The sequence below is a fragment of the Pinus tabuliformis genome, chromosome 8 (genome assembly GCF_031772625.1).
Source record: "Pinus tabuliformis cultivar Carrire ecotype Pingquan chromosome 8, CPIR1, whole genome shotgun sequence".
NCBI classification, from domain to species: domain Eukaryota; kingdom Viridiplantae; phylum Streptophyta; class Pinopsida; order Pinales; family Pinaceae; genus Pinus; species Pinus tabuliformis.
This window is the reverse complement of record NC_142294.1, coordinates 995,784,263-995,799,313: the sequence shown is the minus strand read 5'-3', so window position 1 is coordinate 995,799,313 and position 15,051 is coordinate 995,784,263.

The following is a 15,051-nucleotide window of genomic DNA, read 5'->3' as shown; positions in this document are numbered from 1 at the left end:
ATTATGCTAGCCGACTAACCTATGATTTGAATGAACTATATTTTTACTATTTACTATATTCTTGTAATTTTTCTTATTTATTGTAAAGTTCTTTTATAATTAATTGTAATTTATAATTAATTATGATTTATAATTAATTATTTGTAATTTATAATTTATTGTATTTTGTAATTAATTGTAATCTATAAATAATTGCTATTATAAAGTTCTTTTATAATTAAAGTTCTTTATAACATTCCCCTTTGTGACATTTCAACTATTGTCATGACTCTTCACCTACTTACGTCCAATTATTTCCACTTGACTTACACTTGACATGACTCAACATTACAATGAACATGTACTCATGTGAGACAACATGGCTTGAGCAAGCCATGCAAGACATCACTGACACTCGGTCCACTGTGATGAGACCAACTCTTTGACATGCTTGTGATGGTGAAGGTAGTGAGTTGATTCCAAGCTTGGTCGTCTATGATGGTGTGCATGTGCCTCATGGCGACATCTTGTTGAAGTGAACTCTTGCCTCCATTGCAACTGGTGCATTGGTGTGGCTCCTTCATCCAACTCGTCTGCTAACATGTCAATGGTCTTCTTGGGTGCGGTTGAACTGAAAACACGTTGATGCATAGTGTCCATGCTGATCTTCAAGTGTGTGTTGGTGGTCATGCGCATCAACTTGTTGAAGTACATTTTCAGCTTCAGTTGGACTTGCTTCTTGCCTTCGCCTTGGTGAGTGTGCTGAATGGGTTGGATTACATGCGTGTGCACAATGACATGCATGGTGTTGAATCCCTTGCAAGTGATCAACAACACTACCCACGTCTGCTCTGTGTCAGCTGCTAGGATGGATCTTTAACTTGTACAGGTGTAGTTTCATCCATGAGTGCACGTTGCACCCACTGTTGTTCTTGATCTTGTTGTAAATCATTCGCTTGTCTATGCAGTGTCATGTTCTTCCTTACGTTGTTGCTTTAGCACATGCAACTCCTTCTTCATTCCATTCTCTGTCTTCACGCGACCTTCATGTTGCATTGTCACCTCATAGCCTGAGTCTCCAAAGTTGCTTTCATTATCAGTGGATCTACTTGATCTTGCAACTTTGTTCCGCCTCTGTGTTATCAACAACCTTCCTCTTCCATTCGTTGTGTTCGCTGCATTTGGTATGCTACCTTCAGCTATTGTTCATGATGTTTTCCATTGTGATGCTACTGCTTGATGTCCTTGTCTACGAACAACTTGATGTCTTTGTGAGTAGGCAAGCTCATAGACACTTGATCGACTGCATCTCCAGGTGTGCTTTGAATGGTGTCTTCGACTCTGCTCTCTTGGAAACCATTGTACCTACACTGTTGAGAGGTAGATGAGCACCTGCAATACCTGGGGACATGAAAACACCCATGGCAAGCAATTTGTCAGTCAAAAACCAAAATTAACTTTGAGAACTGATTTGCAACATACCTATGTGGTTGATCATGAAGGTTGCGCAATTCCAGCCGGGAGGTCGAGAGACCGACTGCCAAGACTACACAAGGCACAACCTGGGCTACATGGAGACTAACTGACTGCTGGAACTATGTAATGCACAGTCTGGTCTGGCTATTGATTGCTAGGATTTCGCAATGCACAAGTCCAGTTGGGAAGGACTGCTAGCCTAGGGAAAGATTTGAGCAATTCATTGGGCCAAGCAGCCACTATCTTCCAGAAATGCACAAAACAGTCTTGGAGGCCAGTGCTAGGTAGAAATGCACAAATCAGGAGAGGAAGGTGAGCCTTCCTTCCCCAGATTGCGCAATGCAGCATTGGTGAAGGCGGAGTCCGGGCCAAGGTTGGCTTGACTCGCCAACAGGCAACTAAAAGCAAATAAGACAATAAATGCATGGCAACACTAAGTGATAGCAAAAGTGATTGATAGTGCATGCAAAACATGAATGAAAGATTTAGCAAACAAATCAACATGCATGTGGGTGAGGCAGTTCGCCAGTTGGGCGAATGTCCATGCAAAACAGTTTCATGCATGCGACACCAGTGAGATAGTAACGAAAACTGAAACATAGCTAGGAAAAACTAGTATACATGTAAATGGCAGCAAGCGTTCAAAGAAATCAAGCAGACATTACTCCACAAGAGAAAACACAAAAAGAGACAGAAATGCAGCATAAGGCATGGGAAGTGGGCTTACCCCAAAACATCTGAGTTGAATGTGTCGACTGCTCCTAGATGTGATGTGGGATGTCAAAGCTACAAGGTTGATGTGAGGAATGAGCTCTAAAGCATCCAGTTGATGAGTTCAGATAACATCGAGGTTGTGACACGCATGCCACAAATCTAGGGGAAGCAACACTTGGTAGGAGGTTTCTAAATGGCTCCTTGCATGTAACCTCCAACTGCTAAACATAGATCCCTGAGACAAGGGATGCCTTTGCATGTTGCCTTAGGAGAAGAAGCCTATGCATCCAAGTCTTCTTTGCTCAGTCCCGGAGGGAACCTATCAACTCAGCTGCACATGCAAGAGGTTGTTCGACTACTTGAAGGAAATTCACATTTCTGGCTGGGAGTTGGGTTGATTGCCCAGGAGATATGTGCAATTTCCTTGCAGAGCAGCTGACTGCTGCCCATATTTGCATAAATTCTAGGCTGAGCAGCCTTGCTAGGGAAATTTGTGCAAATCCTACTGGGAGTGTTGGTAGGTAGGATTGCACAATCTTGGAGCCCAACAGACTGCCAAAGAAGATTACGCAATTTCTAGAGGGAATGTTGGTTGCCCTCTAGAAATGCGCAATTTTCAAGGGGAAGTTGCTCAACCTGCAGCTAGACCAAGTCTGGGTGAACAACCTGTGAGAGGAATGGATCAAGCTATGACCAACAAGCTGCCTTTGTGCAAGAAAGACACTGAAGCTTGTGAACTTGATGAAGCAAGGCAAATTGCTGTGAAGGTTGGAAGGGAGGCTCCAAAATGAGGCTAAGGAAAAATTTTGGAGGGTGGTTGTAGCCGCTACAGCAAATGGCTTCCTAGCAATGCATTGTATTGATTATTCCTTTAACAGATGCACTTTGTGTTTAGCTTTAACCATTGCTAACATGAAAAGACCCCAAGTATCACAGAAAAATGAGTGAGCCCTATAAGGGAGTTACATATGTGTCTTTTGCAATCCTCCTATTTTGCAACTAATTAGTCTTTTGCATTGTTGCGCATTCTCGAATATTTGGTGTATCCTTTACCAAGATAATCTCTTTTCTTTAGAAAATATGAGGGTTCTATGGAACCTCTAGAGTTCAATAAATTAGGTCTTGTTTCAAGCTTTTGAAAATAAGAGATTATTTCCTATGACCCATTATAGTATTTCTCTCAAATGATTACCATGCATGCCAATTATAACAAGAATTAGCAAACATAATGGCATGTAATATATATTTTTTTATAACTTAATAATTAATAATTGAGGTTGCAACATAAGATCTTGGAAGTATTTTAAAATATCACCCAAATGATTTGTGATACTGATGTCCCTAATGTTTTTTGGGAAAGTGATATGCCAAACGGAATGCAAAGTTTTGACAACTTAGTCTTTCATGCACAAATAAAAATTTTGCTTGGAGAATTCAGCGCTCTTGCACATGAATGTTTAATGCGATGATGATGTGACCAATGTAACTACAAATACCAGAAAAAGTTGATTAGGTGGGACCCAGGTAATGCAACCTAAAACATGAGGATCAATTCATCATGGTTTGGCCCTTCATTCTTAGCGATTGATCTGAATTGGATCCATGAAGAGGTATCAGAGAACCATGACTGTATCAGGTCGGGACAGACTTCAAAGAATTAAGAGCAGTGATTAGAAACACCTCTGAACAGTGGCAGTTGGCAGCCAACGTGGAATGATGAGGACCTTGATAAAAGCACGTTGACTGAGGCACATGGAGACTGGGCAAGAGGCGAAACTAGCCCCTGGGAGGCCCAGATCGGGAAAAGGAGGCAGTTTTTGATGCGTGACTAGCGCTTAGTGCTTAGCACTAATTACCCATCGCTAGGAAAAACCCCTCGAGAAGGAGAGGCCCCGAGTGCTCAGTCGCATGAGAGCCGGGAAAACCATGGGGAAAAGGCTAAAGGCTAAGGCGAGACCTGCACTCCAAAAACTGGTGGTATTTATCGGGGGAACCCTTGGGCGGTAAGAAGTTTTGGTGAAAACGGAGCGATTCCACTCAGCGCCCGATGAATGCAAGCAGAGGAGAGAGAAAATCGCCGCTCATCGTGCGATAATGGTCAAGCAAGTTAACCACGCAAAATGAGCGAATGGAGTCAGATCTGGGGGATCCAAATCTAACGGCTGAGATCGCGCCCGATGGGAAAGCCAAAATCGACAAGGGATTAAGCCACGATCTATAAGAATTTGACATCCGATTTGATGTGGAGGTGGTAGATGACTCATTCCATGACTGAACCGATGAAGCAAGCTGGCGTAGTTGTAGGAGGACAAGTGACCACTCCCTGTGAGCCTGATGATGACGCCGAGACAGGAAACTCCAAGCGAAGCTGTAGCAGGTGATCCGACGGAGGTGGAAGGGGAATCGAATAGCCATGAGATCGAATGGCTTTAAAGCCATGCACAGACAAAGCAGAAGACACCAAACATGGGAAGCCAGAAGACGGAGAAAGAGAAGAAAGGAAAGAAGGCAGAGAAAATGAAGAAAAGACAGTGAAGCAAAAAGCAGAAAGAAGACAGAGGGCCGAGCTGACCAAAGGCAGCGTCGCACACCAAAGAGCTTCAGAGATTCAAGCCATCCCTAAGAGGATCTGTCAGGACTGAGCACCACACTGGGCTCCTTCCATTAAAGACCAGAGAGGTCTAATAGTTGGTAAGGAAAAGAGTCTGTGCACTCTAGTGGCTTGGGGCATCCAAGAACCACCCTGTCAAGTAAATTCTGTTTCACGAGACTCATATTGAGCCCCTTCATTGTAATTATCTGCTTTAAGACATAATAAAAGAAGGCCACCACTAAGAGCTGGACCGGGGAGGTAGCCCTAGAGGATAGGGTGAACTCCTTATTAAATTCTTGTGTTCTTATATTTTCTTATTGTATTTCTCTGCTATTTTCCATTTCGAGTGTCTGTGTATTTGAAATCTAATCGATTCGTTGCCAAAATAACATAGACACACACCATCACATGAGTCTGTAATACCTTCATTTAATAATTCTTAACTGAGATAGGGTGATTTTCAGATCAAGTGTTATCAGAGCTTTAGGCTGTAAGGTTAGACAAGCTTGTGTTGCTTAAGCTGTTGAATGCTCACAAGATCAAAGCTCAAATTAGGAGAAGGAGATTTGGTCGAAACTAATCCTGAAATTGGGAGAGTCTGTCCTCAGAAGACAATGTCAGAGGAAGGTTCTGTGGGGCCAAACCTTCAATTCATAGAAAGTTTCCTAGCTGTAAATTCCATGGTAGAAGAAATGTATAGGGACTTTAGAAAACATAAGGGTGAAGACTCTTCAGGATCTAAACAAGACAAAGAAGAAGATGAGTCTCACTTCCACGACCACTCCAAAGGAAAGCTTCCTCACACCTCCTAATAGCCCTATGCATAACAAGAAAGCATCTTTGATCAAACTAGATGTTAAATTTGATCTGCATATAATGATGGAGAGCTAAATGTTGAAAAGTTGGACAATTGGATTAGACAAATTGATGTTTATTGCAGAGTACAGAACATTGACTCAGACAAGAGCAAGATTCAGCTAGCAAGCCTACACCTAGGAGGTACTGCCTTGGTTTGGTGGGAAGGAAAAACCAAAGCTAACATGAGAAGACATGGCAAGACCATCTCTGTCTGGAGTGAATTTGTTTCTGCAATCAAAAAGCAGTTCTATACATTGGCCTACATGCAACAAGCCATGATGAGTTGGAAAACTCTTCGGCAGTTGAAAGGGAAAAGTGTGCATGGGTACACTCAAGAATTTAGAAAGAGAGCATTGATTCTAGGAATATCATTAGACTCACCAGAGACTCTGTTGAAGTATATTGGTGGTCTACATAGCTACATGAGGCATACCATCCTCATGTTTAATCCCACTAGTATAGATGAGGTATCTGTACAAGCTACTCATGTAGAAGCTAGAGGAAAGAATGGAAATCCAGAAGTTGGGGGACCATCCCAACCCACTGCAAGTAAGAGCAAGGAGAAAAGAGAGCAGAAGTGGAAAGCAAGGAAGGCTAACACTGCACAGAAAAGCAAAGCTTCATGCACTCACTGTAAAAAGGATGGGCATGATGATGAGCATTATTGGATTCTGCATCCAGAGCTGAGACCTAAGAAGTTCGAGGGCAAGAAGAAGAAGATTGTTGCAGCTATTTAGAAAGATTTGGAGTCAGACTCGGGAGATGAAACAACCATTGCAGCCATAGGTATAAAAGGTAAGAATTCTGAAGCATCTACTAGTTATTTTGCTCAATCTATTATTGATGAAGAGAATGAGAGAAAAAGACATGAGCTTTTCCATATTCGAGTTGTTTCCAAATATCAAAAGATTGATACTTTGTTTGATAGTGGCTCACAAGTAAATTTAATTTTTGAAGCAATTGTAAAGAAATTAGGATTAGCAACTACACCTCACGAGAAGCCATACCCATTAGGATGGTTGAACGATAAAGCACAACTGCAAGTGACTAGACAATGAAAACTCAAGTTTTATTTTGGGTCAGCATTTGTAGATGAGATTGAGTTAGACATAATTCCTTTGGATATATGTGGAATTGTTTTAGGAAGTCCTTACTTGTATGATAGAAAAGTTATTTTCTATAGATCTGAGAACTAGTATCTACTTGTTAAAGATGGAATCGAATACTTTGTAAGATCTCATAAGCTCAAGAATAATTATACTCTCATAAACTCAAGGCAGATGAAAAGAATGATAAATTCATGCAAACAATTCTTACTGATGGTTGTAAAGAAAAAGAAACCTGATAAAACCAATGTATTTGAGGGTTGTAATGCGAAACAGCAAGCTGATATAGAAAAAGTTGTTTCAGAGTATGATATCTTGTTTCAAGAACCTAAAGGTCTACCACCCAAAAAGGAAATAGTACATGATATTATTTTGCAGCAAGATGCTCCATTGCCCAACATTGCAATGTACAAGTTGTCTGCTTTAGAGAATGATGAAATCAAGAAGCAGGTGCAGGAGTTGCTCGAGAAGGGGTTCATCAGGCCTAGCACATCACCATGTGGGTCACCAATTGTTTTGGTGAGAAAGAAAGATGGCTCGTGGAGAATGTGCATTGACTACCGAGCACTGAATAAGATAACAATCAAAAATCGTTATCCCCTTCCTCACATAGATGATCTTTTAGATCAATTGAAGGAAAATGTTTATTTCACCAAGCTAGACTTGCACAATGGATACCATCAGGTCAGAGTTGCAGGACAAGATGCATGGAAGACTACTTTCAAAACAAAGTATGGATTGTATGAGTGGCTAGTTATGCCTTTTGGCTTAACTAATGCTCCTGCTACTTTCATGAGATTAATGAATGATGTACTCAGACATTTTCTTGATGATTTTGTTATTGTGTATCTCGATGACATTCTGATTTTTAGCAAAACATGGGAAGAACAGTTAAAGCATGTAAGAAGACATTAGATGTTTTGAAAAGAGAAAGACTTCATGTTAAACTCTCAAAATTTGAATTTGGCAAAACATCTCTAAATTATTTGGGTCATATAGTAGGGGGTGGTGAATTGAAGATAGATCCCTCTAAAGTGGCAATCATTGTAAACTGGCCTAAACCCAAATCTGTTATAGAAGTGAGAAGCTTCTTAGGAGCAGCACAATATTGGAGGAAGTTTATTTCTAACTCTTCCTCAATTGCAGCTCCGTTGCATGCTTTAACAGGATTGAACAAGGTGTTTCCATGGGGAGGCAAACATCAGAAAGCCTTCGACACCTTGAAAGAAAAGATTAGTACATCACCTCTACTAGCACTGCCTGATCTGCAAAGACCATTTGAGATCCAAACATATGCCAATGACTATGCCATGGGAGCAATGTTGACATAGCACGGTAAACCCATATGTTATCATTCTGACTACCTAAATCTAGGAAAGGTCATGATTTTTTATATGTTGTTGTGGATAGGTTCAGCAAAATGTGTATTTTGATACCTTGTAACAAACAGATTACAGCTTAACAAACTAAAAAATTGTTCTTTGAACATGTATGGGTTCATTTTGGATTACCCACTTCTATTGTATCTGATTGAGACACCCGATTTGTGGGGAAGTTATGGTCAAGTATGTTGGAACTGATGAACACCAAACTAAAGAAAAACATAGCTTTTCATCCACAAAACTGATGGCCAGACAGAAGTAGTTAACAGGACAGTGATCCAGTTACTCAAAGGATATTGCAGCAAACACCCTAAGCTTTGGGATGAACATTTTTTTTATGTGCAGCATGCTTACAACAGAGCAAAACACTCCTCTACACAGAGATCTCCTTTTGAGACCTATTTTGGTTTCACACCAAGGTCTACTTTGGATTTTGTCTTTGGTAAAGATACCATAGTTGATGAACACGGTGATGTGGACAAGGCAACTAGGTTCATTGAACAAATCCAAGAGATCCACCAGGCAGTACAGGAACAGCTGGAAAAGATCCAAGCCAAATACAAGGTTAGGCATGACAAGCATCGGATGGAGAATAGTTTCCAAGTTGGTCACCAGGTCTGGCTATATATCAGCAAGGATAGGATGCAAGGTGAAGGTAAGAAGCTAAAGCCTATCAGGTATTGACCCTTCGAGATACTTGAGAATATTGGTGAAAATGCTTTTTGCCTTGATCTACCAGCTTACATGCACATCTACTCAGTCGTAAATGTAGATTGCTTGAGATTGTTTGAACCTTCTTTGATTGAGGATCCTGAAGAGCAGAGTCAATTGCCTTCTATTGATGACCTGCTACCTGAATATCTTAATGAATTGTAGGAAGACACAGTCTTGGACAGGAAGGTGAGGATGAGGCGCAGAGGAGATGTTGAGTACCTCAGGATTGGGCTCAATGGTTCAAAGTTGAGCAATGCAAAGTGGATTGAGATTGGGCAAGTCGATGCTTGAAAAACCAAATTTTGGTGGTCCAAAATATTTTCAGCGGGAAGGCCGTGATCCGAATTGGATCCATGAAGAGTTATCAGAGAACCATGACTGTATCAGGTCAGGACAGACTTCAAAGAATTAAGAGAAGTAATCAGAAACACCTCTAAACAGTGGCAGTTGGCAACCAGCATGGAACAACGAGGACCTCGGTCAAAGCGCCCTGACCGAGGCCCATGGAGACTGCACAGGAGGTGAAACTAGCCACTGGGAAGCCCAGATCGGGAAAAGGAGGCAATTTTTGATGCACAATTAGCGCTTAGCGCTAATCGTGCATCACTGGGCATAACCCCTTAAGAAGGAGAGGCCCCGAGCACTCGGTCACATGAGAGCTGGGAAAACCGTGGGGAAAGGCTAAAGGCTAATGCGGGACCGGCACTCCAAAAACCGGCGGTATTTATCGGGGGCACCCTTAGGCAGTAAGCAGTTTTGGTGAAAATGGAGCGATTCCACTCAACGCCCGATGCATGGCAAGCGGAGGAGAGAGAAAATCGTCGCTCATCGCGCGCTAATGTTCAAGCAAGTCAACAGCGCGAAATAACTGAATGGCGTCGGATCTGGGGGATCCAGGTCTAACGGCTGAGATCACGCCCGATGGGAAAGCCGGAATCGACAGGGGATTAAGCCGCGATCTATAAGAATTTGACGTCCAATTTGACGCAAAGGAGGTAGATGAATCATTCCATGACGTAACTCAAAAACCGAACTGACGAAACAAGCTGGCACATTCGTAGGAGGGCAAGTGGCCACTCCCTGTGAGCCTGATGATGACACCGAGACAGGGAACTCCAAGCGAAGTTGTAGCAGGCGATCCGACGGAGGTGGAAGGGGAATCGAATAGCCACGAGATCAAATGGCTTTAAAGCCATGCACAGATAAAGCAAAAGACACCAAACATGGGAAGACAAAAGATGGAGAAAGAGAATAAAGGAAAGAAGACAGAGAAACCGAAGAAAAGACAGTGAAGAAAAAAGCAGAAAGAAGACAGAGGGCCAAGCTGATCAAAGGCAGCGTCGAGCACCAGAGAGCTTAAGAGATTCAATCCATCCCTCAGAGGATCTGTCAAGACTAAGCACCACACTAGGCTCCTTCCATTAAAGACTAGAGAGGTCAAAGAGCTAGTAAGGAAAAGAGTCTGTGCACTCTAGTGGCTTGGGGCATCAAAGAACCACCCTGCCAAGTAAATTATGTTTCAGGAGATTCATATTGAGCCCCTTCATTGTAATTCTCTGCTTTAATACACAATAAAAGAAGGCCACCACTGAGAGTTGGATCGGAGAGGTAGCCTTGGAGGATAGGGTGAACTCCTTATTAAATTCTTGTGTTCTTATATTTTCTTATTGTATTTCTCTGTTGTTTTTCATTTCGAGTGTCTGTGTATTTGCAATCTGATCGATCCGTTGCCCAAATAACATAGGAAAACACCAGCACATGACTTTGTAATACCTTCATTTAATAATTCTTAACTGAGATCACTCATAGGGTGATTTTCATATCAGTGATGACAGCCTAGGGTATGGACAAGACAACAGTCTCCCAAGCCCTAAGGCATTTGCAGGGACAAGGACAAGATGAAGCAAAGTGGGCATGTGAAATATGAATTAAGAGGCATGATTATTGATAGGGTGTAAGGACATCAAAGTCATGGGATAGTATACCAATTCAAAATATAAAAAAAAAAAACCCTTGTGACCTTGGACAAGTGGGGGGGGGCCAAAAATTTGGTGTTAGGAAAATTTTAGGGTGGTTTTGTAGCGGCTGCAACAATTGGCGAACCACTAGTAGAATCCAGCATCTATGCCTACATCCCTACAACATCTCGCATTTGGTGAGTGAAGTGAAAAAGTATTGAATAGACATTGTGGGTACCCCTTAGGTTACTTTACCTTTTATAGATATGCCCTTCCCTTATCTCCCATCTAGGTCTTGTCAATCTTTACATGATAAAACCAGAGCTCACACATCTAAGACTTTGATGATGGTGCAACAAGCATGACAGAGGGCTTATTGTGTTCATAATTTTAAAGCGTGTTTTTGGTGTTTCTCTGCTACCAATAGGCATGTTCAATACCACAATAGAGTCACTTAATAAATCACAAACATTGTTTTGTTGCCAACAGGCTTGCTCAGTGCCCCATCGAAGTCACTTGCATCACCTCTCTATGTAGCAAGCCTTTCTCAATCCTTTATGCTTTATTTGATTGATTTTCATTTGCATGCAAATCAGCATCATTTATTAGGCATTCATTGCGTCATGGCGAATGAGGGATCCCGACTTATTTTATGGGAAAGACAGATTGTTCCTTATTTTTAGAAACTGAAGGATTTTTTGACTTAAGTTTGTCCTCATGCCACATTTCCACGAGATGTCTCTAATTGATAGGGGAACAATGAAAACTTACCACGAAATATACAGGACCAAGTTGGACACAGGGTTCAGGTTACACAGATAGATCATTTGAATTTATTAGGGTGTCCCACCAGCATTTGTCCGTATTTTCCTTGTTAATGAGTCGCACTCATAGGAAACATGTTCAGGACATAGTTTTGATAACTAAATCTATGCAAGGTTTCCTCTTGGCGTAGACATAACAGTTATGCGCAACCACTTGATTATGGTTTCAACATTAAAGCAACATGACCAGGGAATCCCTTCTAGGGTTTCATCAAGTGCAAAGACGAATAAGGGAAACTCATCATGGTAAGTAAGGTTTGCAGGGAGCATGTAGAAAACAAGGCTTAGATGAACATGTAAGAGTTAATGAAGCATTATGCAACATAGAGAAAAAATGCAATTTTAGGTGAACGACAAGAAAATGCAATGCAAGGAGAAGATAGGTTTAAGTGTAAGATGAATGCATGATGCAATGCAGTAGAAAAAATCTATATGCAATACAGGAAAAAAGAATGTAGTGCAAATGTAAAGTAATGCAAGGAAAAATCACCTAATTACAACTAAGTCAAGCAATGCTTATGCAGATATCAAAACTGAAGATGGAATGCGATAAATGAATAATTTCATGCAAGACACTAAACTACCTGCAATGGAGAACATATAAAAAAAGGCATGATTAGACCCTAATTAGCCTAAACCTAAAACCCTAACAAGCAACCATAATAGCAAATTCTAACAATACTAAACCTAAAACCCTAATTCAACATAGAGGAGATTGAGTCATGTGAAATCAAACTTCCAATGCGTCCATCGTAGCAGTTCCCAACCTGCAAGAACAAAGGTGTCAAAAATTAGAACCATTATAAATAATTGTGCAAAAACAAAGATACTTACCTGTAAAACATGCATAAGACTTAAAAGGTCATGCATGTTAGCAAGAAAGCATGCTAGAAAAGACTGTTCTAACCAAGCTAAAATATTATCTTGATAAATTGAATGATAAACTCAAAAACACTAAGCATCCATCCATGATACACATTCATTTGTTTTTAAGCTCAAATCAAGCATAATAGGGACAAGATGACACTTTCTTATAGAGGAACTCACCAGATAAGACCCTTCAATCCAATCAGAAATCTTATCATGATATTAATCATAATTAGCTTAAAAATTGTAAAACAAAATCAAGAATGAACATTCATCAGAAACCCTAATTTGATCCTATTCATGGATTTTATCAAGGACCTAAGGACCTGAAATAACCATTAGTGGTAGCCAAAGTTCCTCATCGTCCTAGAAAAATTCTGAAAACTCAAATGGTAGATCATCAAATATCGGTGATTTCATACGATCAACAAATGAATGCACACGGTCATCACCAGTTATGACAGGAAAATCATCATTGAATATATTGTTGGTTTGACTAAATGTTCGAATATGGGTAGTTTGGAAGTTTAATAGACCATATTCTTCTGATTTCCAAGATGGAGATGGATCAATCGAATTAGTCTCAAGAAAGAGACAAGTCATGTGATTTCTTCCCTCCCAAACAGTACAATATAAGACAACATCAACTTGTACTTGATCACAATCTCCACCAGCTAGGCGAGAATTAGAAGGATTTAAAACAATTTTTGGTGTACTCTCTTCAGCAAAAACTTCAGTGTGCAAGGAGTGGTGCATAACAGTTCATAGAAGATGAAAAGATTCACTAGAAGAAATATCACTAGGATCAGAGGCTTTACTGAATGAGTTGTCATATGGAGAGATGATGATGAAAGGAGACTCGAGTGAGGAAACCCTAACGGACCTAGTTCTGGGATCTCATCAAGATTGTGAGAACCTGACATAACCATCAGTGGAAGTTGAAGTTTCTAAACTTCCTCACAAGTCCCTAAACTTTCAGAAGATTGATCATCAAATTTGGGTGGCTTGGTGAGATCAACAAGTGAACATGAATAACTATCAGTAGATGTATCGATGAATACCTTACTAATAGAAATATAGTCGTTAAAGTCACTAATTTTATCAAATTGGGTATCTAACACATGAGACTCTTGAAGGATTAGAAATGATGATGAATCAACCAAAGTGATTCCTTGAGCCGTTTGGGATGAAAAATATTCCTCTTCAACTATTAAATATTTCATATTGGAAATATTATGAACAAAGAATTCAGTACCATCATATTTTGATTGTGTGACATCATTGCTATGTACCTGGTCATAATAAAACAACAGTAGGATAAAGATTCGAAGGATTTTGAGAAATTGCTAGTGTAGGAAACTCATGAAATAAATCACAGTGCAGAAAATGAAAAGGCTTAGGTGAAGATGCATCAATTCCATGCAAATATGTTTTAGAACTATAGTCATGCACATTAATGTCATCCTAAGGAAGAAATGAATCAACACGTATGTTTTGCTCTGTGGAGTTGATAGAACATAATTTTATCTGAGACAAAACCTAGGTCATTCCAAATAGGTGAAAGAGGGAGCACAATGTGAGAAGATTCAAGAATATATTTAGGAAGATGTTTAACAGTCTCAAGTTGGATCCTATCTATAGGGGGTCTTTTATCAAATTGTTTCTCAGGTTGTCCAATTTCATCAAGATGTATGATAGCTTCAGAAGTAAGACTATTTGGTTCATTTCCCTACAAACGCTCTTCACCACCTAGATGAAAATGACAGAAATTTCATTAGGTAATGAAGTTGTAGGAGGATGAGGAATTTCATGGGTAGTAATTTCCTCCTTAAACAATTGAGACTTTTCCCGACACACAGAAATGGGCAAGACCGAATTAGGGATAAGATTTGTTTGATTTTTAACTTGCATATTATCACGATGATAATCATAGATTGAAATTTTTATAGAGAAAGATAAACCAATTGTCAGAATTTCTCACTCAAATACATCCAAACTCTTTCAGGAAATTCATAACAAAGATGAACAAACCTATTAGAAAATTACTTTAATAATTCTTCAAGTTTCATCCTAAGATGATTTATCCTTTTAAACAGATATTGATAACCATACCTATCAAAAGCTTGGTGAATCTCCTTCGTGAGTTACTCGAATGAATGTATATAAGTGGTTGGTAATGTGTGGCACCATTGCTTGACATGTCCTTCAAGCATGAGGGTGGACAATATTCCAATAAAATATTTAAAATGTATTCCATTATAATGATAGAAATGGATAACTTGACACATGTGTCCTAATACAACCATTTGACCCTCTCCATTAAACTTAAACTGTGACAAATGATAGACTATTTCCGTGGTCACTGAAAGATTATGACTTTAAGAAAAACGACCCTGAATAGAGATTTGGGAAGGAGCCATCTGAATATATAGTATTAAAATAAAGTCTCCACAGGCTCAGCTTGTCATTTGGCCCTCCTTTTAGTGCCAAAAATCTATTGTCGGGATGGAATGTACCGCCAACAACTAGAGGGTCTCCCCGATGTGAAGTCCCAATTAGACCTTACATTTTTTTGGATAT